Below are 26,765 nucleotides of genomic sequence, written 5' to 3'. Positions count from 1 at the left end.
GTATTGCTGTAATTGAGAGATAATTAATGTCTACTTTTTATTTCCAGAAAGGAAAACAAATTTATTATGTTCAATGGAACTAGTATGAAGGATCCATCGTGAAGTAAATGGAGGTGACTGAGACACTTTCATTATCTATGGATCATTAGTACAATACACCATAATGGCTTCGCAAGAGCCTTTATGGTGCATCCATGAATATATTCTGACATAGACTGTACTACATGAACAACTGACATTCTACAGCAAAATATTTAATAACTTAATGCCAGAAAATCTACTTCAAAATGCATCTGTGAGATGCTATGAGAATGAACTATCTGTGGTTTGTGCTTGGTGGTTGGCTACTACTGATCAGAGACAATGAGAAAAATGTTTCCAAGAAGGCATTTTACAGTATATAATCTCCCACAACTGTCATCAGCATAGCTGCATTCAAGTCAATGAAGATATGTCGACTGCTGAGGATCTGCGCCAAGATTTTTTCCTGTCATACATTAGCTTGTGAAATTTAATATCTGTGGAATTAACCTCAGCCAGTCTTATGACTCCCCATTTCTTCTCCAATTGCTATTAATCATGAGATTCTTCTCAAGACTATATATGTACTTTGAAGCCCGATGCTGAATGCTGTTGTTCCTTCTACTGCTATGAAGCCACTCCCGTCTGAAGTAATGCACCTATAAATAGTGGCTTTGTGATAGATCCAAATGTCCCTATGACAGTGGACTTTCTCCACCTGGCCAAGGTATGGCAATTCACATTTACTGCTAAATACAACTTGAGCAGAGCCATTATGCTGCAGATGGAATCATTCAAATTAGCAGGCTGCAGCCTGCCACTTCTATCCAACTTCCATCAGTTTTCAGAAGCCCTGTCTTTCTACACAGGAAAAGGAAAATCTACTGGCAGTATCTTGATTACTGAGGAATAAATCTATGTCTAGCATCTGTGGCTCAGCCTTCGCTCATCTTAGCCTGGTATGTAAACACACAGCATTGTGCTTTTTCCCATGCAATTCATCACCTTTGGGAAAAGCTCCTTGTAAACATCCACACAAGTCACACATTAGCCTCCTTCAAACTCTCCTTTTTCATGTATCCAACAAAAAAGCTTGACAACAGTTAAATGCTGGGGTGCAGAGACCACTTCCTATCATGGTGACAATACTGTTTCCATGTACGCCTCTGTCTGTATGTGTGTGTTGTGTTTTGTCTTTTGCTAAGACGGCAAGCTTGTTGGGCAGGGGCTGTTTTTGTTGTACTTATCTCAGGATGACTATGGACCATGTGTGCAGCTCCTAGGTGCTATAATAATACAGTTTCTGCTCTCCTCTCTCAATTAAGATACTTTCATGTGTTTGCCTTGACTGTTTTACAGAAAAGCCATCAGTTCTGCTACTACTTCTTTGTGAGAATTGAAGAGAAAGTGCATGAGAATCACCATCACCACTACCCCTCTTGCTCTTTAGATAGATACTGGGGAGGTTTGGAGGGTTTGTGAGGAAAAGTTTATGGAAATACCGGATGGGAAAGGGATCAGTTTGTTTCCTCAATGGGGGAAATATTAGTTGTGGTGTGTCATTTATATCTGTCAGATAGAAAGCTTTTTGGGACCCTCTTATTGTTTTGACCCGACAGCCTCAGCGTGTACGGTTGTAATAATGCCACTGTTTCTCTGTCTCCCAGTCCAAGAGTGCACCTCTGTTTTCTACAGCTTTTCATTTGTTTGATCTCTTTTCTCCACAGAAGCTGAAGAAGAAATACTCCACATCTATGGAACTGCTTTTCTTCACAATGTTTGAAGGAGTCAGAATGAGGTTAAGCTTGCTTGTCCATGCAAGGTAATAAAAATCCGCCTTCCTAATTTGTGCCAGCTGCCAGTTACCACCACATATGAAATAGGATAAGCAGACTCCACAGAGTCACTTATATATCCCTCACCCTTGGGCAGAGGTACAAAAACTCATGACCTAATAAACTTGTTAGTCTCTAAAGTGCCACAGGATTGCTTGTTGTTTTCAAAGTTATGGACTAATATGACTTCCCCTCTGAAACATGTACAGTGTTATTGTTCCATCCCATGCCTTTGCCATAGACTACCATCGGTGAAGTTGACACCAGCCCAGTGTGGGCTGCTGTCAGGCCTGCTAAAGGGATGAGGTTTGCTTTTGCTGGGGTTAAATGTATGTTTGTCTTGGCAATTGTTCATAGAGACCTGAATCTCTCAAGGGATCTCTTCATTTCTATAGCTAAACTATAGGTTTCCCTTCTGCTACTAAGTGTCAGACATCTGCTTTCCTTCTATTTTTCTCCTCAAGTCTTACCACGTATTTGGCACTGTGCCCTCAAGGCAGCAGAATCCCTTATTCCTCCTGCTTGTCACAAACAGGAGATTATACTTGCTCAAGCCCACTGTGCTTAGGAGCACTACAGCTATGTCTCAAAATGTGGAGAATTACTCGTGTCCTTAGTCTCCTCTACTGCACACCTCTCAGTGATCTAATTGTGCCCAGGGTGTTTCTGAAAGTGCCAAAGGCACCATCATCTGGCACAGGGCAGAAAGAGTTTGCTACTCCTTGCATCACTTATGTTTGCACCCAACATGCCTAGAGGTGCAATTTCAGGCAGGTTCATTTGCAGTTTTCAAGTAGATGTGTTTCCTCCCTTCCCCCACTTTTTAAAAAAGAATGGAAATGGGGATATCTGGTTGAGTGTAATTTGCATGTTTGAAAATATAGTCCTTTGCACCTAATGCCCAGAGACATTATCAAGGCTGAAAAATCCTGAACATGACCTATTTTCTCCCTCCCCATTTATGCCCGTTTGCATTTTGGCACCTCTTCCTCCTCAAGTCCTTTATTACTGATTAGATTTTTTAAATGCAATTTCTGTAACATGGCTCTTACTCTCCTGTGTGAATCTGTAAGGAGAATATTTATTTTACACAGAGAAAATGGATGTAGGTGGAATTACAGTTTTTAGTTTCAGGCTTCCAAAGAAATGAATGCAATTAAACAAAGTAACACTATCGTTTTCGTACAAGCTAGTCATCAGAGTACCCTGTAAGAAAATACAATATTGGCTTTTAATGAATGTTCTCGTTTTGGGACTTGTATGATTATATAAGACTCCATTACTGCCTATTAGCACGGTGCACTCTGCCCTCTACTACTAAGTATGTTCAGGGCTAGAATGAGGTGGGCTGGCAGTGACCCAGCAAACAGATACTTCTTTTGAAGGTTGTCATCTTTGAAGGCTCAATCTTCTGAGCTTTCATTTAAAAAAAAAAAAACAAGCAGACTTTCAGAACCATTTACTTGTAAAATAAGTATTTACATAGCATGTGAGTAGGAGTTTTTAGATAGTTAAGTGCCCCTCTGTTCTGAAAATCCAGTCACACAGTTATCCCACAGACACTGGGTGCACAGTAGAGTATTGAACAGATGGGGAGATCATGTATTTGGTTTAGAAGGATGTTCAGAAAAGGGCATAGAAATACTGTGTGGGCTCTGAGATGATGGGTGGCCTCTTGGCATATTGTTTCTTGATGTTTCAGACTCTTCTTCTGGATGCTTAAGAAATAGCAAGACAGTCTTCTATTTGGTATCTACTTTGTCATGATATTAGCATGTGGCTACAGATTAATTAATGTTTGATATGCCACAGGAACATTTAGTGAAAAGTTCTTCAGAGGTCTTCTCTAAAAGTATTTCACACAGTGTAGGGAAGAGCTACAGAAAGGTTTCCTTCCCAGGAGAATCAGATTCTGCTGGGTAATGGTGAGATACTACATAATAATGAATTTGTGTGTATTTACCTTATAGAACAAATGTATCAACACGACGGCTTTCAAACTTACTCCATTTTGTGAGCTCTTCCCCATTCTTGATGGAAACACCCTAGGACCCTGCTCTCACCCAGCTAGGAAATAGCTAAGACTCTTTATCATTAAGTAATGCGGGAAAGATAGGCTGACCTCCTGTTGGTACCTGTTTGTGAGCCCCAGGTAGAGAATGCCTATATTAGCGTATAGGAGTGAGAAGAGGCATATTCTCCTGCAGGCTAGCCAGACAGGTAGCAACAATAATCCTTTGCTAATTACTCTCCTTTTAGCACATAAGAAAAGCGCCGTCCTTGTGGCATGGAGAATTCTGCAAATTTCTTTCAGGAACTGATCAAAAGAATGCCATAACCAGGTGTGATCAGCAGCTGAAGAAAATATATACATCTGGGCAGAAGGGAAAATCACTGCAAGGGAGGGTGAACACTCTTCAGTTGTGTTATTCTTTGAAAATGTTTGATTCCCTACATGGTAAAACCAAAGTTAGAATGAACGGCAGTATAAAATAAACCACAAGAAAAGAGGTCTGTTCTGCAGCTAAGCTTCTTCTGCCTTCTCCACCTCTCTTTCCATCAGCCATTCTTTTCCCAAAGAGGCATGAGAACTAGAAAATTCACTGGCATAAGTGGATGGAACTACTTCACTTTGGGCTTGTCTGCACTTGCCTCCAGCTTCGAAGGGCGCATGGTAATCAGGGTGATGGGAGATTACTAACAAAGAGCTGTGGTGAATATGCAGCACTTCATTAGGCAAATTCTCCCCTATGGCAACTTCAAAGTGTCAAACTTCGAAGTGCCCGCATGCATGTATCCATGGGCACTTTGAAGTGCCCATGCTACTTTGAAGTGCCTTTACTCCCCAGAATTTTGCACACGTGATGGCACTTCGAAGTTTGACACTTCAAACTTGCTGTGGGGGAAAATTAGCCTAATGAAGTGCTGCATATTCACTGCAGCACTTCATTAGTAATCTCCCATCACCCTGATTACCATGTCCCCTGCGAGGTTGGGGGCAGGTATAGACAAGCCCTTTTGGGAAACGCATACTAAATTATATCAGTCCAATAAAAATCTAAAGTGCCTGTGTGGAATATTAAATTGAAGAAGCCCCTCTTGTTTGTTTGGGAATATGTTGGATTGATGTCTAGAAGAAGGCTCCCTTAGGTCTGCTGAACAAAAATTGTCCCTAAAAATGTTAAACTGTACAGAAATCGGTGTCTAAGTTTACGTGTCAGATTAGATGTGTCCTGAATGAGTACCTGTAAAGGGTTGAACTCAGAGGGAATGGGTTCTCTGTTGGCAAGCAGCCAGGTGAGCCAATGGGAAGAGAGAGGGGGAATATTTTGACCTGAAACACTTACCTCCTGAGGTGGGGGAGGGGGTGCTTTTTGTTTGTATGGCTGGATAAGAGAGATGTTTAAACCTGAGCAGGCTTAAGGAATTCCATAAATATCCAGTCCACAATGAGATGGCATACAGATATGTCAGTAGAAAGGAAATATTTAGTCAGATGCAGTCTGCTTATTTTTTTTATTTTGGGTTTGGTGCGTGACTTTTCAGGCTGGCTGATGTACCCCTCTGTATACACTGTAACTTTTAAACTGAATCCCAGCAATGTAATTTTCTGTGCTTTAAACCATCTTTTTTGCTGCTCTGTAACAACTAGCAACCAAGTATTCTTTAATCATGTAAACCTTTTTTTTGTTAATAAATCACCTTTGTTACAGACAATGATTTGATTCCTGCATCCTAGAGAAGAGTTGGTGTATAGGAATGCCTAAGACTGAAAGGTCAGCTATCAGATTACAGCTTAATTCCTTCCTCTTTGTTTTCAAGCTCTCTCCTAAAGGAGAGTTAAGAGGTTGGGGTTACCCACAGGGAGACATCCCAGCTGTGTCTTCCTTTGTTTTAAAGGGGATTTTCTCAGTTGGGTGGTGTCAACTACCTCTCAGGGTCAGGAAAGCTGTGACCTTGGGAAGCTTGAAAGCAGAAGCCTATAGAGACAAGGTATTTTAAAGGTCTGTTATGAGCCTTCTGCATTCAGAGTGTCAGAGTGGGGATAAGCCTTGATGTGTTAACCTCCACATATAGCCACATGCTGGATGAATAAGCTAAGGGCCACACATTACATTTGGTTTGTCTGTGACAGTCTTATCAGCCAGACAATTGGTTTAACTCCTGGCACAGGCTTAGCTCAGCAAGCCTACATTCCTGAGCTGATAAATCCAGATTCAATACTTGGAAGAGACAGGCCATGAAGCTGCTGACTCTTAAAGGATCTTATGCTGCTTTGGAAGTGGATGATGCTTAAAAGAGTAAAAATTAGCCTAAAAAGAGGAGATGGTTGTCTAGATAAATAATTGATCCCAAACAGTGGCAAGTTTAAAATATTCTTCCAAACGTATACATATAGTAGGCAGACACACCTGCCAGTATGGCCATATTGGGTGCTCCATTAAGAGCATGTGCAAGATAGCCACCAGTCCTGTCTGCAGCAGGGAGGTGGGGGAATGTACATGGATGTATATTAAGATACAGATTGTGATATGCACCCAATTGCTAGTGGGATTTTTATAGGTGAAACACACAGTTTTCTGGTCATATAGAATGAAGCCATGGTTCAAATTCATATCTAAGTCATGTACTTATTATGATGAGTTGTTAGCATGCATTCATAACATTTCCTCACCCAACCCAGGATTGTAAGCACAGACAGCTATACTCAGCAAATATGTTAAGCTGTTCTCATGATGTCAGCTTACTTCAAGTAGTGTTTCTGAAAGAGAGAGTTTATTAGAGTCAGTCCAGAAGAGGAAAATATATTTTATACCTGAAGTGAAAAATATTACTCCAAGTGACCCTGGGACTTCCTCTTTCCTGTTGAGCAAATAGGAGGTGACTCAGAATGAGGGACTTTGACTGAAGTAGCTTGATAGGATGTTGCGGGAGCTCCTGGAAGAGTTGACCTAAAGCAGTGCAATAATGGTGTCCTGCAGATCAGGAGGTTCTGTAGGAACTACAGAGAGTAAGATCAGAACATGAAGATTAGGCCAAATAGCAGCTGGCAGTTATCAGGAAAATAATGGATTTCTTTCTTTCTTGAACGTAGGATATCAGAGTGGAATGCCTGGCTCCCTGTATAGTAAAACAGATTCTCAGATGAAGTCTGCAGAGAACTTGTTTCCTTAACATTAAAGTCCATCACCTGGTCACTTGGAACCCAAATGTGCTCATTCTACATATGTGGTTACTTACTTCATGTTGGCACCCCAAATACCACTTGCTTTTTCTTATAGAATTACAATCCCTGAACAACCTGCAATGTCCGCACTCATTGCTGCCATCATTACAATAGTTGAAGTTTCTAGTTTCCATAGCCAGTTTCCAAAAAAATCTGTAACAAACCTACAAACCCATTAAATGGGAGAGGCAACAAAGGGGATCTTTAGGGTTTCAGACAGAAAGTCATGAGGTAAAAGATAACTATACCCTTATTTTGCCTTTTTTTAAGTTTCAGTTTAGATGTGTGCAGTTCCTTTCTTACCTTCTTTTTCCTTTTCTATAGCTGTAAACTCCCTGGCTATTGGTAGTGCTCAATTGCAGAACTTTGTACATGATAGCTTAAGGGTGATGTGGCATGCACCTGCCACCCAATGTCTAATGAGCCAGGAACAAGCCTTGGGGAAAAACTATCAAACAAGATAAGTGGTGGCATTGTAGCAGAACAATTTGTAGATAGAGATAAGAGGAAGGGCACAAACGTGCAGCAATCTTGCATGATGAGATGTGGTAAACACATAAGCAGGGTTAAAGAACAAGAAGTAACAGAACCAATAATAGATCAATAACTGACAGCTAAGGAAGGACTATAAATGTTGAGTGACCTAACAGAACTGTATAATGAGGCAGAAAAACTGTATATAAGCAACACAGAAACCAATGCAATTTGGACCTCACCGGTGGACCATGGTGCTGATGCCTCAGAAGGCTAAAGAACTCCCACTCATCCGCAGCTGACCAGGGTCCCCAACTTGCCAAAGGGATGTGAGATGCTGCTTTCCTATGATGCTTTTGGTTTTTAGTTCAGGGTTTATTGCTAAAGCTGGTCAGAGCAATAAACTGCTTGTGGTTAACAGATATCTCGTCAGCATATTTTGTACTCAGAAAATCCAGTGTTGAACTTGAGACAACTTTTGACTACAACAATATGTCTACACTAGGGAGCTTTTTCGACAAAACCCATGAAACATCCACACTAAAATTACTTTCTGTCCACATGCTGTCAACAGAACGTGACACTTTTGTCAGCCTTCGGCTTCCCACATAAGGCAGACTGTCTTTCTCGACAGAATGTGTCAACTAAAAAGCTGTGTGGATGCTCTGGGGGAGCCTCTTTCTACAGACAGGGCTTCTGGGACACCAGGCAGCCCTATCTGCTGTGCTTCTGGTTGGCTGTTCTATAGAGATAGAGGACATTCTCTGTTAACAGAGCAGATTGCTTTTGCAATTCACTTTTGTGTGTGTATGTGTTCTGTCAACAGAAGTTTTGTGAGAAGAGCTCTTCTGGCAGTGACTTTTGTCAACAGATCACTGTAGTGTAGACATAACCCCTATGTTTGCCCTTTTTAAAGATAAAAATAACTTTGTAGTCATCTTTTGTGTATTTTCTTGGCTTAATATTTCTTCTGGCAATGAAAGTTTGTTGCCATGAAAACTGTGGTGCCGTGAATGTTTCTGTGTCTCTACCATTCCCGATGTGACCCACCACACATACATACTACTTAGTTTTAGTTAATGAGCTTTGACTGGTTGACAGATATCCTCAGAATCCATGTTAGTCTGTATCCGCAAAAACAATGGAAAGTCTTGAGGCACCTTATGGACTAACAGATTTATTGCAGCATAAGCTTTCACGGGCAAAGACCCACTTAGTCATATGTATGGCTTTGCCCATGGAAGTTTGTGCTCTGATAAAGCAGTCTAGGCTCTCTTCAGATTCTGAAGTGTTAAAACACATGGTGGATCCAGCAATTAGATCCTTTACAGCAGTCTGGTGGATGGCCAAGAGTGGATGCTAAACTGTGACACTGCTCATTTTTAGGTATAGTGTCAACATAGACTCTAATGGTGGTGAATTAAAATGTCAACGGTCAACAATTTTACCCTGATCAAAGCATGCTAAAAACGATAATACTCCTAATCACAGTTTGAAGACCTTCAGAAACTACTAAGTGTCATGTCATCTTAGTTTCTAAGGTAGCCAGTGCTTGTTTATGGGCAGAATGTGGGAGTGTATTACTGCATTCTATTTCCATTTTATGCCTGGCTGTGGCAACATACATAGCTAAAAAAGGCTGGGCCTACATGAAGCCTCAGATGAGGATGTGTTGTTTCTAAGATATAAGACACATAAATCCAAATTTGATAATACATAATATTTTAAAGAAATTAATGCCATGAGGTTTTCAATATAAAATATGAAATCTTACCATTTCATGGAAGAAATTTTACAACAAATATCTAATTATGTTTGATTACTGAGCAAGGTTATACACTTAAAAGCTTAAAAGAAATTTTTCATCCATAACACTAGAGAAATTTCAAAATTCTACAAAGTTTAAAATAGCCTTTCTGCAGAAAAAAAGAATAAGGAGGAACCTGGATGGAAATGCAAGCTGTAATTAAGGGAGCTGCTTGGCATCTAACCTGCTACCTTTCAAACTCAGGACAAGACACCCAATCACAGAACCATAGATCTGGAAGAGACCTCAAGAGATCATTGAGTCAACCCCCCTGCTTCAAGCAGTATCAACCCCAGCTAAGTCATACTAGCTATGACTGTGTCAAGCCATGACTTAAAAACTTCTAGGGATGGAGATTCCACCACCTCTCTAGGCAACGCATTCCAGTGCTTCACTACTCTCCTGGTGAAGTAGTTTTTCTGAATATCCAACGTACTCTCCTTTTGTAACTTCAGACCATTACTCCTTTTTTTTTCTGTCTGTCACCACTGAAAAGTTTCTGTCTGTCCACTTTAGAGTTCCCCTTCAGGAAGTTGAAGGCTGCTATTAAATCACCCTGCAGTATTCTCTTCTGCAAACTAAATAAGCCCAAATCCCTCAACCTCTCCTTATGCATCATGTGCTCCAGCCCCTTAATCATTTTCATCGCCCTCCGCTGAACCTGCTCCAGCACATCCACATCCTTTCTCTACTGGGGGGCCCCAAACTGCTCCAGATGTGGCCTCACCAGTGCCAAATAGACAAGAACAACAGCTTCTCTAGATCTGCTCAGAATTCTCCTCTGAATGCATCCCAATATGCCATTGGCTTTCTTGGCTACAAGGGAATCCTGTTTACTCATATCCAGCCTTTCATCCACTATAATCCCTAAATCCCTTTCCACTGTACTGCTGCTTAGCCAGTCGGTACCCAGCCTATAACAATGCTTGGGATTCTTCCATCTCCAATGCAGGAGTGTACACTTCTCCAGTAAGGTATAAGCAAAAATAAAGGACCTTTTGTTTCATATTACTCCATCAGGGATGACAGCACCTGCAGAAGATTCATTCAGTACAAGCAAGAAGGTTGCTAGAGACAAATTAAATATTTGCACATCAGACTCACCTTCCCTCATGGAGGGTCCAGCAGGCAGCAGTCTCTCATCCACACATTAATCCTGTACAAATCTGACTTTATCTCAGCTTGGCCCTGATAGACAAACCATTCATAGCTCCAGCCAGGCCACTCTCTCAGGCTGTATCTACACTACAAAAATAACTTCAAAGTTGCTTACTTTGAAGTACAACTTTGAAGTAAGCAACTTCAAAGCTGAGCATCTACACATATCCTATTTTGAAGCTGAACTTCAAAGTACAGCCCTACTCCATTCCTGGGAATGGTGTAAGGAATTTGAAATTGGGCTCCCTACTTCGAAGTTAACTGTAGCACCATGAAGTTAACTTCAAAGTAAGGGAAAAAGTGCATAGACTCTCTGCTAGCTATTTTGAAGTAGTGCCCAAGTTAACTTCAAAGCTATTTCCTAGCATAGATGCACCCTCAGAGTCTCTCTCAGAGTCTTAAAGTTAGAAGTCTTCTCTCCTCCTTCAAGCCACAGATGAGCGGGGCTCTCTAATTTTGAACCCCTCTGTCAAGGTACTCAGCACATCCAGTCAACTACCAACTATAAACTCAGTACATCCTACTAACTACCATCCTATAGGTACTTAATTCATCCTGAATATCTATTTTTTTATCTCAGAGCAGGCAAGAGTTGTGGGGCATGCCATATTCTTCTGAAGAAGAAATGCAAATAAATAAGCAAACAATTGGTAGGGAATCTGCAGTTAATATATCAGCTTCTAAAGAAACTGAAAGCAAACTGCTATAGGACCATTGCTCCTGAGAGCTGAGGGAGGTGATACACAGAAATGAGCTTTCATCATTTCAAAGGAAAGCTGAACAATGTTTATGCACACACACATTTGTTCTATAATTTTGATAAGGAGAAAATAGTGATTGCTATGAACAATTGTGCATGAATAATCTAGAAAAGTGTTTAATAGAATTTAAAGACAGAGGGATTAACTAGTATGATCTGTATTTACATTAAATTTCACCCAATTAGTTATGTACTGCACCCAATAATTTTGGCTTAAATATAGCTTTCAGAAAGACCTCAAATTTTGATTTGAAGACATGAAAAGATGGACAATCCATAACTTCTTTTGACAGTTCTTTTCAATGGTTATTTTTTGTTGAAAAATAATCCTAATGGCCAATCTGAGACATGTAACTCATAACTCTAGATGTAAATTCTATTTAATCTTCAACTTCTGCCTCCTCTGACTTGGATCATGAAAAATTATGACATAGGCATGTCTTCCTCACCAGTTCATTCATGGTTATATCTCAGAAGTAAATATATGGTGGGAGCGGGGGATCCATGATAGGACTGGATAAAAGCCTAGGGATGTGAGAAGCAAATTGCTAAAGCCAGCACAACACCACCTGGGCTGTGGCCACACTTGCAGCTCATTTTGAAATAATTTTTGAAATGAGGGGCAATTTCGAAATGAGCAGGAGAGCGGCTACACAGCAATTGCTCATTTCGAAATTAATTTCAAAATTAAAAGGCGTTCATTTTGAAATCGTTATTTCACTCCTATTTTGGGAATAACACCTCATTTTGATGTTAATTTCAAAATTAAATGTGTGTAACCACTCCCTGGCTGCCATTTCGAAATGAAAAGTCCTCCACAGAGCCATCCCCTCCCACGAGCAGCCAGAGCTCTATGGCTGTCAGCTGTGGGTGCCTTAAAGCTGCAGGGACACAGAAACCCCATGCAGGAAGCTGAGAGTGTGCTGGCAGCCATAGGAGCATGAAGTGGCCAGACAACACTCCTTAGCACCCCCAGAAAGTGACACCTCACTGTGGCCAGACTGATGGCCAGCAGCCAAGACCACCAGGATCCACGTGGAGCCAAGGGGTCCAAGCGGTGGGGCTCCCAGGGCTCTGGGCAGCTCCCAAAGAGGAGGGGGGCCCTCTGGCTGGAAGCTGAAGTCCAGGACCTGCTGGCTGTCTGGGGGAGGAGGACATCCTGCTCAAGATGGAGGGGCGGAAGAGAAACGAGGACGCCTTCACCCACCTCGCCAGCAACCTCGCTGCAAGGGGCCACCCCCTCCGGACCCCTGACCAGATCCACTCCAAAGTGAAGGAGCTGCAGCAGGGCTATGCCCGAGCAAGGGTCTCAGCCAGACAGTCAGGGGCAGCGCCAGCCACCTGCACCTACTTCAAGGAGCTCCACCAGCTGCTGGGACTGAGGGAGGATGCACCACTTGAAGAGACCCTGGAAACGGCGGAGCTGGAGATGCAGGGAGAGGAGCCCCAGCCAGGACCCTTGATGCCCCTCCCCACTGCAGACCCTGAAGTGCCTGCTGGCACTGGGGACAGCGACAGTGGGAGCGTGGGACCACTGTGCATGGTCGAGCCCTCCGAGGGCCCTAGCCAGGCTACCTCCACCCAGGCCTCTCCTGAAGCACCCGAGGAACCCTCAGGTAGGACCAGGCGTGGGGTGCACTGGTCATGCGAGGGAAGGCGTGGTCCCTGACGCAGCCAGTACAGGCCTGGGCACACGGCCATGGCTCAGGGACCCAAGGATGGCCATCATCACTGCCGGGTGGGGCCCCCACGGGGCCATGGGCTGCCATGAGGGTCAGAAGCCTAGGAGGGCTGGGGCAACCACTCTAATGGCCCCGCGTTGATGGACCCCACAGAAGACGGGCCATCCCAGAGCCCCTCCCCACAAGCAGGGTGGGATGGTGGTGGGGACAAGGCCACTGGCCCACGGTACCCAGGCTCATGACTGAAGGGGCACCACCCTCTCACGTTATGTCTTCACAGCCTCGGCATCTGCCAGCCACCCCAGCACCTTGGATGTGCCTGGGAGCCCCACATTAGCAGAGGAGGGTGAAGGGGCAACACCTCCCTGGACTGGGCACCGTGGTGGGAGGAGCCACCGCCGCAGCTGGGCAGATGATCCACATGGCTGCATGGCAGGAGCAGAACCACTTGCTGCAGGAATGGCTAACCACCTGGCCCAGCCGCCCGCTTCATGGATGTCCTTTCCCACAGCACCCACCTCTGGCCCAGCCCCCTCTTCCTCCCCAGTACCCTCCTCCTCCCTGCCACATCCCCCTGCCCCAGTCTCTCCCTCTTCCCCACGACCTCTTTCTTCCTCAGCTCCTCCCTGTTCCCCAGGCCCCCCCCCACATCTTTTGCCCCCCTGGCCTTTGCAGGTCTGCTCCCATCCAGCATGACCCCAGCCAAGCAGCAGGAGCTGGCACGCTTGCTGTGGCCAGGCAAGCCCTGACCATCTGTGGCTCCCCCCGCATCCTTCCCACGAGTCCGAGCTCCTAGATACCCCAGTCCAGTCCTACCTCCCTGTTCCACCTGCCCCATCCCGGCCCTGCCATGGTCCCTGGGCCCGGGGCGGTCGTGGCTCCAGGGGCCGTCGTGGCTCCCAACCAGCACTCTGATGGAGGATTGAGGCCCCCCACCTCCCTATGTATATAGTTCACCCTCATCCCCGATGTAAATAGTTCCCCCACCCCGTAAATAGTCACATGTTCTTTCTGTTCCAAACATAGCACTTGAATTTCATTAACGGTGTATGTGTCCTGCCTCGGGTGGGGATGGCAAGGGCGGTGCTGGTGAGGCAGGTGTGAGAACTGGGTGGGGGGGTTGCATAGAGTGAGCAGGGCCAGGTCATGGGGACCCCCGGGCAAAGGTCTCCCAGAGGGCCTCCCGCACACGCACCATGTCCCGGTTCACCTGGCGACATGGGACTGCACCTGGCTGCTCATAGTGCGGCACAGCCTCGGCTGCCCAGTGTGCCACAAATAGCTCCTGCTTGCTCTCCACAAGGTTGTGCAGTGCAGAGCAGGCGCCCACGACCATGGGCACACTGGGCAGGCCTACCTCCAGGCGCATCAGGAGGCACCTGAAATGTGCCTTCAGACAGCCAAATGCCCGCTCCACGGTGTTCTGGCATGGTTGAGGTGGGCATTGAAGAGGTCCTGGTTCTCATTGGTGTGTCCCGTGTAGGGGCACATTAGCCAGGGCTGGAGTGGGTAGGCAGCATCTACAACGATGCACGGGGGCATGGTCACATCCCCCATCAGCAGCTCCCATGGGGGGATGTAGGAGCCCTCTGCCATCCTGCGGCTGAGCCATGAGTTCCGCAGGATGCAGGCATCGTGGGCCATACCCGGCCAGCCCGCACAGACATTGGTGAAACGTCTTTGGGCATCCACAAGGGCCTGGAGGACAACAGAGTGGTAGCCCTTGTGGTTGATGTACCATCCCTGGCTGTGGGTGGGGCCCGGATGGCAATGTGGGTGCTGTCCAATGTACCGATGCAACTGGGGAATCCCAGCTGTTGGAAACTGGCCATGGCAGCATCCATGTCCCCAAGGCGGATCAGGCGGCGCAGGAGGATCCTGCTGATGGCGGCGACAACCTGTAGGGTAGAGGGCACAGGCGCCCATGAGTGTGTGGTAGCATATGGGGGCCCCACTCCCTGGCAACCCCCTCCATGGGACCCCCCTCCCCAGGGCCCCACACCTTGGTACCCCCCTCCCCAGGAACCCACCATGGGTGTGTGGCCCTGGATGCCTTACCGCAAGGAGGATGACCCTGATGGTGGCCTTCCCCACCCCGAATTGGTGGCCAACTGAGCGGTTGCTGTCTAAGGTGGCCAGTTTCCACAGAGCGATTGCCACTCATTTCTCCAGGGGGAGTGCGGGCCGCATGCGGGTGTCCTGGTGGTGAAATGCTGGTGCCAGCCAATGGCACAGCTCCATGAAGGTGGCCCAAGTCATCTGGAAGTTACGGATCCACTGGTCTTCATCCCATTCTCCTAGGATGATGTCGTCCCACCATTCCCCACTGATGGGGTACCGCCAGAGGTGATGGTGGGGCTGGAACAGGGAGTGCTCCGGATGCAGCATGGGGTGAGCCTGCAGGACGATGGCCACGTGTCGGGCAGCATGTAGCCTTATATGGCGTGCTGTCAGGATGGCCATCAGGCTGGCCATGATGTCCTAGGTGTCCCCATCAGTGAAGTGCTGTGGGTCAATGGCAGGCAGTAGGGTGGTGGCTAACCAAGGCTCTGCTGAGTGCTTTGCTGGAAATCGAGTGCTGCAAGCAGCCAGGGTCCTCAGCATGTGCACAGGGGATGTGTTTGGGAGGAGCCCTTTAAGGGGTTGGCTTGCCCGAGCTCCAGGAAGGGCTTGTCGGCCATTTGACCCTGCCCTCACCATTTCCTGCCATGTTATTTCGAAATGAAGCTGTGGCAGTGTACCTGCTCCATTTCAAAATGACTGGGAGTCATTTCGATGTTGCAGAGCACAACGTCAATCTGCATTTTGTGCATAGTCGCTTCCATGCCATTTATTATGAAATGGCTTATTTCGAAATAACCGCTAGGGGTAAGCCATTTCGAAATCACTCTCTAGTGTGGCCACAGCCCTGGAGAGATACTCAAAGACAGACCATCTTATGGTCAGCATTTGCTTCTCTTACTGTAACATTTAAGAATTTCCACACAGATGTGGTTAGGTCCCTAGGAAATAACAGATATCCCAAACATATATGACAAAAATACCAGATTAAGATCTGTAATATTGCTTTGAATTAAACTGAAGGGGTTATTTATTTATTTTTTTAATATCCTGAGAGACCAGCCACTGTGAAATGTGAAAAGGAGCTGCAGAATTCATCTAACCACCTGTTCCATTGGGAAGAAGAAGAAGAAAAAGAAACTTTTTTCCTTGTACCCATGTGAATACTTAATTATTCTAAATTAAGTACTTTTTACAGAATATGTGAAATGTCTAATTATTTAAAGTGTTTTATTCAAAAGTTTCCATTATATGTCCTAAAAAAATCAAAGAATCAGGGAGCTGCATAGATTTAGTGGAACATTTTCAGGTAAATCTATCTTCATCAAAATACTGTATGTTTTTTTTTCAGAGCCCAAATTTTTTTGTGGACAAGCATTGGTTTCAGATGTTTGTTCAAAAACTTCTCTGAATTTCTCTGCTATCTGGTCACTATTGACCCAGGGTGATGGAGACCAGAAAGACAAATTGAAAACTAGTGTTTTTTTCCTCAGACACAATTCTGTTTTCAAAGAAACATTTAAAAGGCTTTGTTTCACTCCAGTGTGGAACTACAAACAAAAGTCCATAATGTTGCAAGTTGTCAAATGGAATTGCCATCTTGTGATCATCATTGGTGCTGTGGTGGGAAAACTGATTAAATTATTTCAGCGTAGCACTAGTTCTAACAAATTGGCTTTGCTGTGTTTGAAAAGTACCTAAAAAAGCATACACGAGGAAAACAAAGATTTGTCAAATCATCCTTTATTTATAGTATTAAATATTGGCAACTTCTTAATCAAGGAAAGAAGTTTGAAATAATTTGGTCTGATTTACAAGGTACAAAACTTACTGTTTTAGCATTTTAATAGGTAAGATTTACTAATCAGGATGAGGGTTACAGGTTATCTATGTGTATACCTGTTGGAAAATTTCTGTAGAGATTAGAAAAAATGAATGAAATGCTAAATGCATATTTTTTTGGATTTTTGCTTAGAAAGAGAAAAAAAAGTTTGGCTTTAAATCTTCAGCCTCAGAGGTGGTTATTTTTATTTAGTTGACTTTTCAGTAATAATTATTCAAATGGCTAACTTTAGAATTACTGGTGGTAGAACTGACAGTTCTGTAACTTTTGATTGATATAAAGTTTGACAAATTGATAAAGACTTGTATTAAAGAACCATAGTTCTATTTTGCTACACAAGATCATCTCCGCAGAATAAAGAACTAGAATACATTTACCATTTAATAAGAAGAGTAATTTATTATGCTTGGATTTATTACTGCTTGATAAGCTTTAACATCATAAATTAAATTCATGCATTTAGACATTCTCATATAATTATACTTAGTTTACTTTATGTAATTTCTTATTTATCTTTAAAGTGTATTTTGATAAGAATTCTCAAGTCTGTGCGTTAGCTGAAACAACCTGAAATTAATGAATTAATGATAATCATGCTACAGTTAATTGGGTAATTAAAAGTATTTAACGAACGTGAGTTTTATATGTTCATTTTCCTTAATGCTCTCAAACCTTGCAATTTTCTCACACATCTTGTTATTCTCTCTTTTGGTCATCTTTGGCTGCTGAATGTGATAAAGTATGGAAACTAAATCTACTATTATAACAACCTGAAAACAAAGGTGAAATATTTTTTACAGTTGCTTTGATTGTAATCCAAAAAGCCCGCTTTAACAGGGAAAGGACACACACTCTCTCACTTCCACTCTCCATATCATGACCTGACACATATTAAATCAGTGTCTTCTTGTGAGGCAAACAGCCCTTGATAATGAATGCCAATTTCATGCATGTTACACACAGACAAGGTCTTGCTGCTCACCTTTTCTATTCAGTTTCCTCAAAACTCTGTACTGGTTATGAACAGAGTCTTCACATTGTCACAAGTTTTCAATATCAAATAAAGAACAGCTTAGCCCAAGCCATACTCAGCAACAGTTTTAAATGATACTCTGTTCCCTAAAAAGACAGTGATTCTTTCCAATGAACTAGAAAATCCTTGCAACTATAATGTAAGTCCTATTTCCTTTCTTTCTCAGTGCTCATATTTGCTTTACCTAACAATAGGATTTGTATCAAGAGAGGTGCAGTGCCTCACTGCTGCAGGAGGAGGGATTTTATCTCAAACAGGGATTGTGTTTTACATAAACAATCCCCCCAAGATTCTCAGTGCTCTTGGGGTATGTGGGCTGTAGTTGGTTGCCGTGTGTGAGGGCTGGGGTAAGGCTCTGCCTCTTCCCCAGACAAAATGACAAGATACTGTTGAGCAGACTGTAGACCAGATGTTCCCCCTCCTGGGATTGTGGGTAGAAAATGCTCTGATCTTGATATGAATGCAAGATTCAAGGTATCTACCTGCTCTGTGCTGTAAGGTGTTGAAGGTGGCTGAGCACCCAGGATATCAGAAGCATCTGTAGTTATGGTTTCTGAGAGGGTGTCTGAGAGAAAGAGGCTCCCACATAACCCTTGTGAAGATTCTTTGGTCAATCAAAAAACATGAAAACTTTCCATGGAATAGTTTATTTAAGTAGTACTTGTAGGGCTCTCACACCCACTTTAAAGCAGGCCTGAAAGCATGAGGAATGTAATATGGCATCAGGTGTTATGAATGAGCAAGTGGTCCTGTGACCCAACACATGGAGGTCTGTTTTTACATGATGAGGATTTAACTGAAGTTGGGAGGTAGGGTCGGACATTGTGAAGAATATTCCATCAATCTTAATAATAATTAATTATTAATAATTTTTCAACAATTTTTATATATATCTCGATCGATGGATGCATGGATGGATGGATGAATTAGATATAATATAGATATAAGCTGTGTCTACATGTGCACGCTACTTCGAAGTAGCGGCACCAACTTCGAAATAGCGCCCGTCGCAGCTACACGCGTCAGGCGCTATTTCGAAGTTAACTTCGACGTTAGGCGGCGAGACGTCGAAGTCGCTAACCGCATGAGGGGATCGGAATAGTGCCCTACTTCGACGTTCAACGTCGAAGTAGGGACCGTGTAGACGATCCGCGTCCCGCAACATCGAAATTGCTGGGTCCTCCATGGCGGCCATAAGCTGGGGGGTTGAGAGATGCTGTCTCTCCAGCCCCTGCGGGGCTCTATGGTCACCGTGGGCAGCAGCCCTTAGCCCAGGGCTTCTGGCTGCTTCTGCGGCAGCTGGGGATCTATGCTGCAGGCACAGGGTCTGCAACCAGTTGTCAGCTCTGTGTATCTTGTGTTGTTTAGTGCAACTGTGTCTGGGAGGGGCCCTTTAAGGGAGCGGCTTGCTGTTGAGTCCGCCCTGTGACCCTGTCTGCAGCTGTGCCTGGCACCCTTATTTCGATGTGTGCTACTTTGGCGTGTAGACGTACCCTCGCAGCGCCTATTTCGATGTGGTGCCGCGCAACGTCGAAGTTGAACATCGACGTTGCCAGCCCTGGAGGACGTGTAGACGTTATTCATCGAAATAGCCTATTTCGATGTTGCTACATCGAAATAAGCTATTTCGATGTTGGCTTCACGTGTAGACGTAGCCATAGATGTAGATATAGATATAGTGCTCCTTAAATCAAGTCAGTTTATTGGCTTAATCTAACACAAGAAAGCCTCTTACCACCATCAGCTCCTCAACCCTAAAGATTCTTCTATTCATTCCACAGCTGCTCTTAAAAACAAACAAATGAAAAAAAAAGCAGCAGAACTACCATGATCGCCTACAAATTTTTATATATATTTCAACGTTATCCTAACAGCTTTCTGCAGTTCTTTTAACATGTCTCGTTTGATTCAATGGCCAATACATTACAACTTCAATATATGCTGTATAACTGAAATGTATTACTTAAAGGAATTATGTAATTTTCATTGTTGCTGCAAAGTATCATATCTTTCAGCTGAGTCAGGTTTTGCCGGTTACCACTGCAAGTGTCTGACTTCATCTATACTTTTGACAACAGTCATGTTATTATAAAGCGAAAGTATTACTCATTTAGACTGGTTTTCTGAGGCCAATTTCTATCATTATAAGTAGAATATATGTCATATAAATGCAGTTGAAAAATAAACTTTTTTAACCTATGTGGTATATCCTTTTTGAAATATTAACTATTGGTTTATGATCTGCTTCTACCAGTAAAGATTTATCATATAAATATGACATTTTTGTGTGCAAAAACATTGTCAGAACCTCTTTTTATTATAGTATGCTGACATTCTGTTTTTGACACAGTTTAGATAAATAAGCAACTGGTTTCCATAGATCATAACACTTTGGTAATAGAATTGCTCCTATGCCTTGTTTTGGCTGCCTTTGAAGACAGATTTTCTAAGTCTGTTGCTATCAATGCTAGAGCTGTTTTTATTAGTTGCTTAACCTTTTTAAGTTCTTCCAAAACTAACATTTCCATTTCCATCTATTATTTTTATGATGTAAAGGCCCTAAGTTTTCTGGGGATTTTTCACTGCTAGATCAGTTATATGCTTTCCTAAAAGGTTAACCATACCCTCCAAAATCCTCTAATGACTCCTTATATTTTTGGTTAAACAGTATTGTGAAGGGCTCCTGTTTCTTGTGTCTCAATCTGTAATCACTGATTACAATTTCTTCTCCTAGATGTTAATGATTGCACCCTAAATTTAAACGTACTTTTGCAAAGTTTCAGTCATGCTTCTTTTTATTTACGTAATGCTTTAGTTAGCTTTTATATCAGACCCCATTAAGTTGTTACCCATATTGTTCTATCACCTATATACACTAGTGTATATTCCATGTAATACTTCTAGAGCTGAACATAATCCAAAAGTTAATCTTAGAAAAATAGTAACATCAATAAAGTGTGTTAAACATAGATAGCAACTGACTTTTTTGAGCCTATGGGTTTGTCCAAAATCCATTTGAAGCATCTACAGAAGAAAAGTAATTTGCTCCTGACTTTTGTCAAAATATTTTCTCCTTGGTAAGTATGTTTAAAATGTTCATTTTATTATACTTTATTCTTCTGTCTCTAAACATAGACAAAGATCCATCTTTCTTTTCTATTACTACTAAGATTTCACCCATCCAGTCAGCTTTTCTACTCCTAGGGTGCATCTACACTCGTCCCCTCCTTCTAAGGGAGCCTGGTAATCAGCCCGACTGGAGGAGGCTAATGAGGTGCTGTGATGCATATGAAGCACCTTATTAGCATAATGGCCTGTACAGCAACTTCAAAGTTGCTGACTTCAAAGTACTGACAGGCAGTGTAGCTGCAGTAGCTTCGAACTACCTGCTGAACTTTGAAGTTCCCTTACTCCCAAAATATGTAGAACTGATTGTTTCATTTAATTGTTATTTTGGACTTTGTATTCAATTAACCAAAACCATGTATTTAATAAGTTGATATTCTATTTCTAAAGTTTCCGAACCCTGAATAGTTTGAATTTTATCAATTGATCTTAGAGCTAAACTTGTATTTAAATCTAAAATAGAAATATTTGCATTTTAACTACTACCAGTCTTAATTTTTTTAAATAATTATGAGATATGACTTATAATAGAACTCCTCACCACTTAAGATTGTAAATAAAAATATATTGTGCTCTTTTTATAATTTTAATTTTCTTCTGAAATTATATTTGTTTATATATGTATATCTATTACATACAAAATAAAAATGGGTGGGGGAGAAGACGAGGGGAAGTCAAACTCTACAGAAACTAGAAGATCCCTCAAAAACTGGAGTCTTTTTGATATTTGGAAAGAATGTTAGAGATCTAAGCTTGATGTAGAAGACACTAGGCCCAAGGCTGGCAAAGGTTCAGAATATGTCATGTTAGTATCAGATAGATCTGCTTACCTACAGACTTTCCAGTGTGGATTTAGTAGAAGTATTTAAAGTCAGTACATGAAGCTTGGTACCAGAGGGTTTAGGAACCTTGACTTGTACTTCTTTTGGAACATGAGGTCATCTTGCTGCAAAATTTCTGAGGTGATTTGTCCCTTTTTTCAGTGACTATCACAGGATTTATATCTCTTTTTTGAGGTCTTTGAGCTAATTTCTGAAGTCGTCTGATGCTTTTTACCCAAGGGAGTTAGAGCTGTAGAAGCAAATATGTTTTCATGTGGGACAGCTGAATTTGCCATTGCTGAGGATAAGAGACCTTCTATAGATTTTGCAGGTTTTAAATCCCACGGTTTTCATAATATCCATCAAGAAGAGAAAAAAAAGAAAAAAAAAGAGAAGGTGAAAACAAGTGACACATTCACCAGAAAGAGGGAGGGGGACAACAACAACAGCAAAAGAAAGAGAGAGTAGAAAAGTAATCAAGGCAAATTAAAAAGTTAAATAAAGATACAAATCAAAAGCAAGGTGCAGAAATTAATCTTGGTGTAAGTATATACTAACTTGTGGGTATGACACAGCTCCCATTCAAGCAGTAAGTTAAGAAGGAACTGAAGAAGTGGTGAGTCTGGCCTGTCTTTTATGTCCTCAGATTGGTTCATGAGCATGCACATTGTGCAGGCTGCAAAAAAAAAAAAATTCCAGTCAGAGGCATCTGAAGTGTTGCACCCATAGGCATTACTTGAAAAATTCTCTAGCCTCCATTTTGTGCAACTAATCTCTATTCCAAATAAGCAAGACTCACAGCATGTTTAATTTGAAGTTGTAGATCATGAGCATACTCTGTGAAAAGATCGGCTAAATTGGTCAAATTTGGAGATGCCCCGTCCATGTAGTGGTATGGCCACAAAATAAGTGGCCTGATACATGGGCAGTAGGGTCAGATGAGATAATTATAGCTCTGAGGGGAAGTAACAGCAGCAAGCACGTGCAAGGTTAATAGAACCGAACAAGTCCAGGCATGCCCAAGGTAATGTTGCTAGTAAGCATGTGCAACGTGTTGGCATACATCCAGAAATGAGGTAATATTTATCAGTAAGCACTCCCACACAAAGAGGTTTTTTATATATATTTTGTGTAAAAACTGAAGGGAAATATAAAGGTCAAACAAGATTAAAAATAGCCCAATGCCTTTTCATAATTTTAGGAGCAAAAATGCCTATTTCAATGAAAAAAATGGCTGCTGTACTATTTTTTTCAATAAAGTAATTAATAAGTAATTTTTGGCATAGCACCATAAGATTTACTGTAATGGATCAAAGCTGGTTATTCAACTGGTCCATACACAGTCTGAACTGTTGACTTGCACCTAATTCTTCTGAAGAAACTCCTTTTATAGTGCACCTTGCCAATTGTACAATCCTATATTGTACATGGAAAACAAATTACTTCCTGACTGCAGCATGCGATCCGATTATGCCTTACAGCATAAGATTTAATTAGTCTTATTATTTTAGCTAACATGGTTACAAATATAATTAATGGTTATTTAATTTTTTTTTAAAAATGTAGCCACAGTATTTTTCACATGGCCTTTTGCAGTAGTGATTCCATAGGTTGATACAAAATTTGTTATAAATGTATATTCTTTAGTAGGGTATGCATTTACTTTCCTTTATTTCAGTTAATGTGTCTTTTAATACCATGGGACAGGCTGGACAAGGACAACTAATTATTGTTTTGCTTTTCCTTCATAAGGTCGATAACCTCATTCAGTTCCCCATATAATATTTTGCTTGTCTTGACTACATAATCCTAGTTGTTACATATTCTCACCATATACAAGCCACGCCATGCATCTAAGCCATCTTTATTGCCCTTTGCTGGACCTATTCAATCTCCAAGTGTGGCTTAGTGTGCTTACATGGCAGCCAGACTGACATAAAAGAACATAATGATTTCAGAGCAGCTGTTACAAGCCACTCGGTCAATGATCTGTGAACTCAGAGATCTGTAAGTAAAGCATGACTAGATAGGCCATAATAGTGCTAAAAAATCTGCATTTTAATAACACCCTCATTACATATTTATGCCTTCCACAAAACATTGCATGTTTTAAGATGTAATTTTAAATGATTGCCTAGAATATTTCTGAAGGAATCAATACAGTCTATTTGGTCCCTGATGTGCCAACTACAAATTAATATGAGCATGATAACTCCAGAAGAAAGTCCAGTGATGAGATCTTAGTTGTGACTATTTTTTTCTTCATTGGCTGAAGAGAGGGCACAGAATGCTAAGTCAGAAATATTAAAGCAATAAAATACTTAAATTAAGTTCTATCATTGAAATGACAGTTACAAGAATTTAAGAGCGAGTCAGCTAATACTGTAATTAATATCACTAGTCCGAGTGGCTTCCATTCAAAGAGGAAAAACAAAAGCACATGAGTGGTGTATATCATAAATATTATTGAGATCTACAGTGCCAGAACTTTTGTATAGGTTAAAGCGGTGGGAAGAATTCATACCCTTGGGAGTTTATAAGTTACTGGCCCTGATCCTACGCTGAATAAGTGTGGGTGAGCTATTTTACCTGTGCAACGTCCCATTGCTCTTCATGGCTCCAAGAAGTCCAGTGAACACAGGGACAGGGTAGCTGCAGCTATGCACTGCGTAAGGAGGATGGTGCCTATTGAATTCAGGAAGGAGTTGGGTCTGTGTCAGGCATGTGGGACTGTACCTAAAGTGAGTTAGACTGACATAAGTTTTAAAGTAGAAAACTCTGTTTCTTTTTTAAACCATTTTCTCTGTCCAGCAGTAATCCCGCCCCCCCCAAAAAAGTGGCAATAAAAAAACCTTTCTGATCAACCAGACAAGAGATTTACAGGAGATTTATGGTTAAAACCTTTTCTTTGCTATAGGTGATTTATCTGAAGCCTGCAACTTCCACAGCACAAGTCTGGTATTGGGAGAGATTTGGAGATGGGATAACAAATGCACTTAAATGTGTGGAAATAGGGAGTCAAATCTTGCTTGGTTTTTTTTAAACCACCACTATTACCACCATTTGTTTACCTGATCCAGCTGCACATCTAATATATAATTATAAGCTTTTAATGGCTGTTACCTCAATAGTCACTCCAATTCCTGGTCCCAGCAAAACTAAGTGCATATATTTTATTTTTTGTGTCTAATCATATGGCAGTCACTGAATAAAAATCAGGGCATGTGGATGAATAGGTATAAAGTTCCACACTAAAATATACGCTGCATTCCTACTCATTTAACACATATTTCTAATCAGCTGTTAATTTGAATTGTGCTCAAGTTCAAATGATTCTTGGCATAATAACTATTGTAAATAGAATCACTGACTTTACTAGTGAACAAAGTTAAATATTGAAAAAAACACGTATTTGCATTTATATACAGTATAATTACATGCTGATCAGTACAGTGTAATTAGGGATACAAATGTAAAATGTTAACTAAGAACCTAAGTGTTTGCTGAAAAATCAATAGGAGCAAAGAATAAAAATGAAGAGCTAAGCCACAGGATTTTAGTTTATCTTGTATAAAGTGAATGGCTGAGAAAGCTTACAAAATACCTATAATGTACTTCAATCAGTTATGTAAATGAACTCTGAAACGGTCCAGTGAACTATGTATTTTTTTCTTGAGACCCTTTAACAAAAGTGTGAATCTTGACTGACTTAATGTATTTAAGATTTGCCTTATGGAGAACTGGATTTGGACTGCTTGGGATTACAATCGAAATGAATTTGATGGTTCAGCTCAGCTTCTAATGGATTACAGTCTGAATGCCATCAACTTCATATGTCAGAAAAATTGTGATCCCTTTCCAAATTTAGAAGTCCAGAGCTGAACAAACAGAATGACTAAAGTCCATCTTTTGATCCCAGGAAGGAGGCAAAAAGAGAATTTAATGCCCTTGCTCATTCAACTGAGGCTTTCTGTTTGTCTAGCACATGCTATCTTGATGTTGAAAGACATGTTTACTGAGAACCAGGCAAAATGAGTAAAAGGTGCAGACATGATCTTGAGTGAACCCAGTTAAAAAACTAAAAAACTAACAAACATCAACTAAGATTACTAAAACATAGAACAAGAATTCCATTTTTTATTTTTATTTATTTTCCTTTTGATTTTCAGATGCTGTTGGAATTAGGCGGTTATAAATGGCACTGTGTGAATCTAGATCAGGGTTGGAGTGGGGGAGACTTTGGCTACGTCTACACTAGCACGCTACGTCGAAGTAGCCTATTTCGAGGTAAGAACATCGAAATAGGCTACTTCGATGCGTATCATCTACACATCCTCCGGGGCTGGTGCTGGTGGCATTCAATGTCGAAGTAGCGACAGGGAACGTCGAAAGGAGCTGCCCCGGAAGCAAATGCGGAGTGTGCACACACACACAAGCGCTCCCCATCAACATAAGGGGTCAGCAAAGCCTGCGGATGGGATCACATGCTGGACTAGCCCTTCTGGGACAACAGCAAGCTGCTTCCTTAAAGGGCCCCTCCCAGACACACTCAGCCTGCACAGCACAAGGTTTGAAGAGCTAACAACAGGTTGCAGACCCTGTGCACACAGCATGGACCTGCAGCTGCAGCAGCAGCAGCAGCAGCAGCCAGAAGCCCTGGGCTAAGGGCTGCCGCACACAGCGACCACAAAGCCCCACAGGTGCTGGGCAGAGCGTCTCTCAATCCCTCAGCTGATGGCCGCCATGGAGGACTCTGCTATTTCGATGGAGTGGGATGCGGATTGTCTACACATGCCCTACTTCGACGTTGAACTTCAAAGTAGGGCGCTATTTCCATCTTCAGATATTAATAGAGATTTCGATGTCTTGTCGCCTAATGTCAATTTCAACATCAAAATAGCACATGGCGTGTGTAGA

The 26,765-nt window shown here is 42.1% G+C and overlaps 1 long non-coding RNA gene across 1 annotated transcript in view; it reads left to right on the top strand.

The window, feature by feature from the left end:
* The first annotated feature begins 669 nt into the window (after positions 1 to 669).
* LOC142005300 (uncharacterized) overlaps positions 670 to 26,765 on the top strand; it is a 68,519-nt gene continuing 42,423 nt past the window's right edge. The window contains exons 1-2 of the long non-coding RNA XR_012643090.1: positions 670 to 748; positions 1,749 to 1,843. This is a non-coding gene — a long non-coding RNA (uncharacterized LOC142005300). The remainder of the gene's footprint in view (positions 749 to 1,748; positions 1,844 to 26,765) is intronic.

This window comes from Carettochelys insculpta, chromosome 1, assembly GCF_033958435.1.
Source record: "Carettochelys insculpta isolate YL-2023 chromosome 1, ASM3395843v1, whole genome shotgun sequence".
Lineage (NCBI taxonomy): Eukaryota > Metazoa > Chordata > Testudines > Carettochelyidae > Carettochelys > Carettochelys insculpta.
Note: the sequence above shows the minus strand (reverse complement) of the source record. Positions and strands in the feature narration are given on the sequence as shown.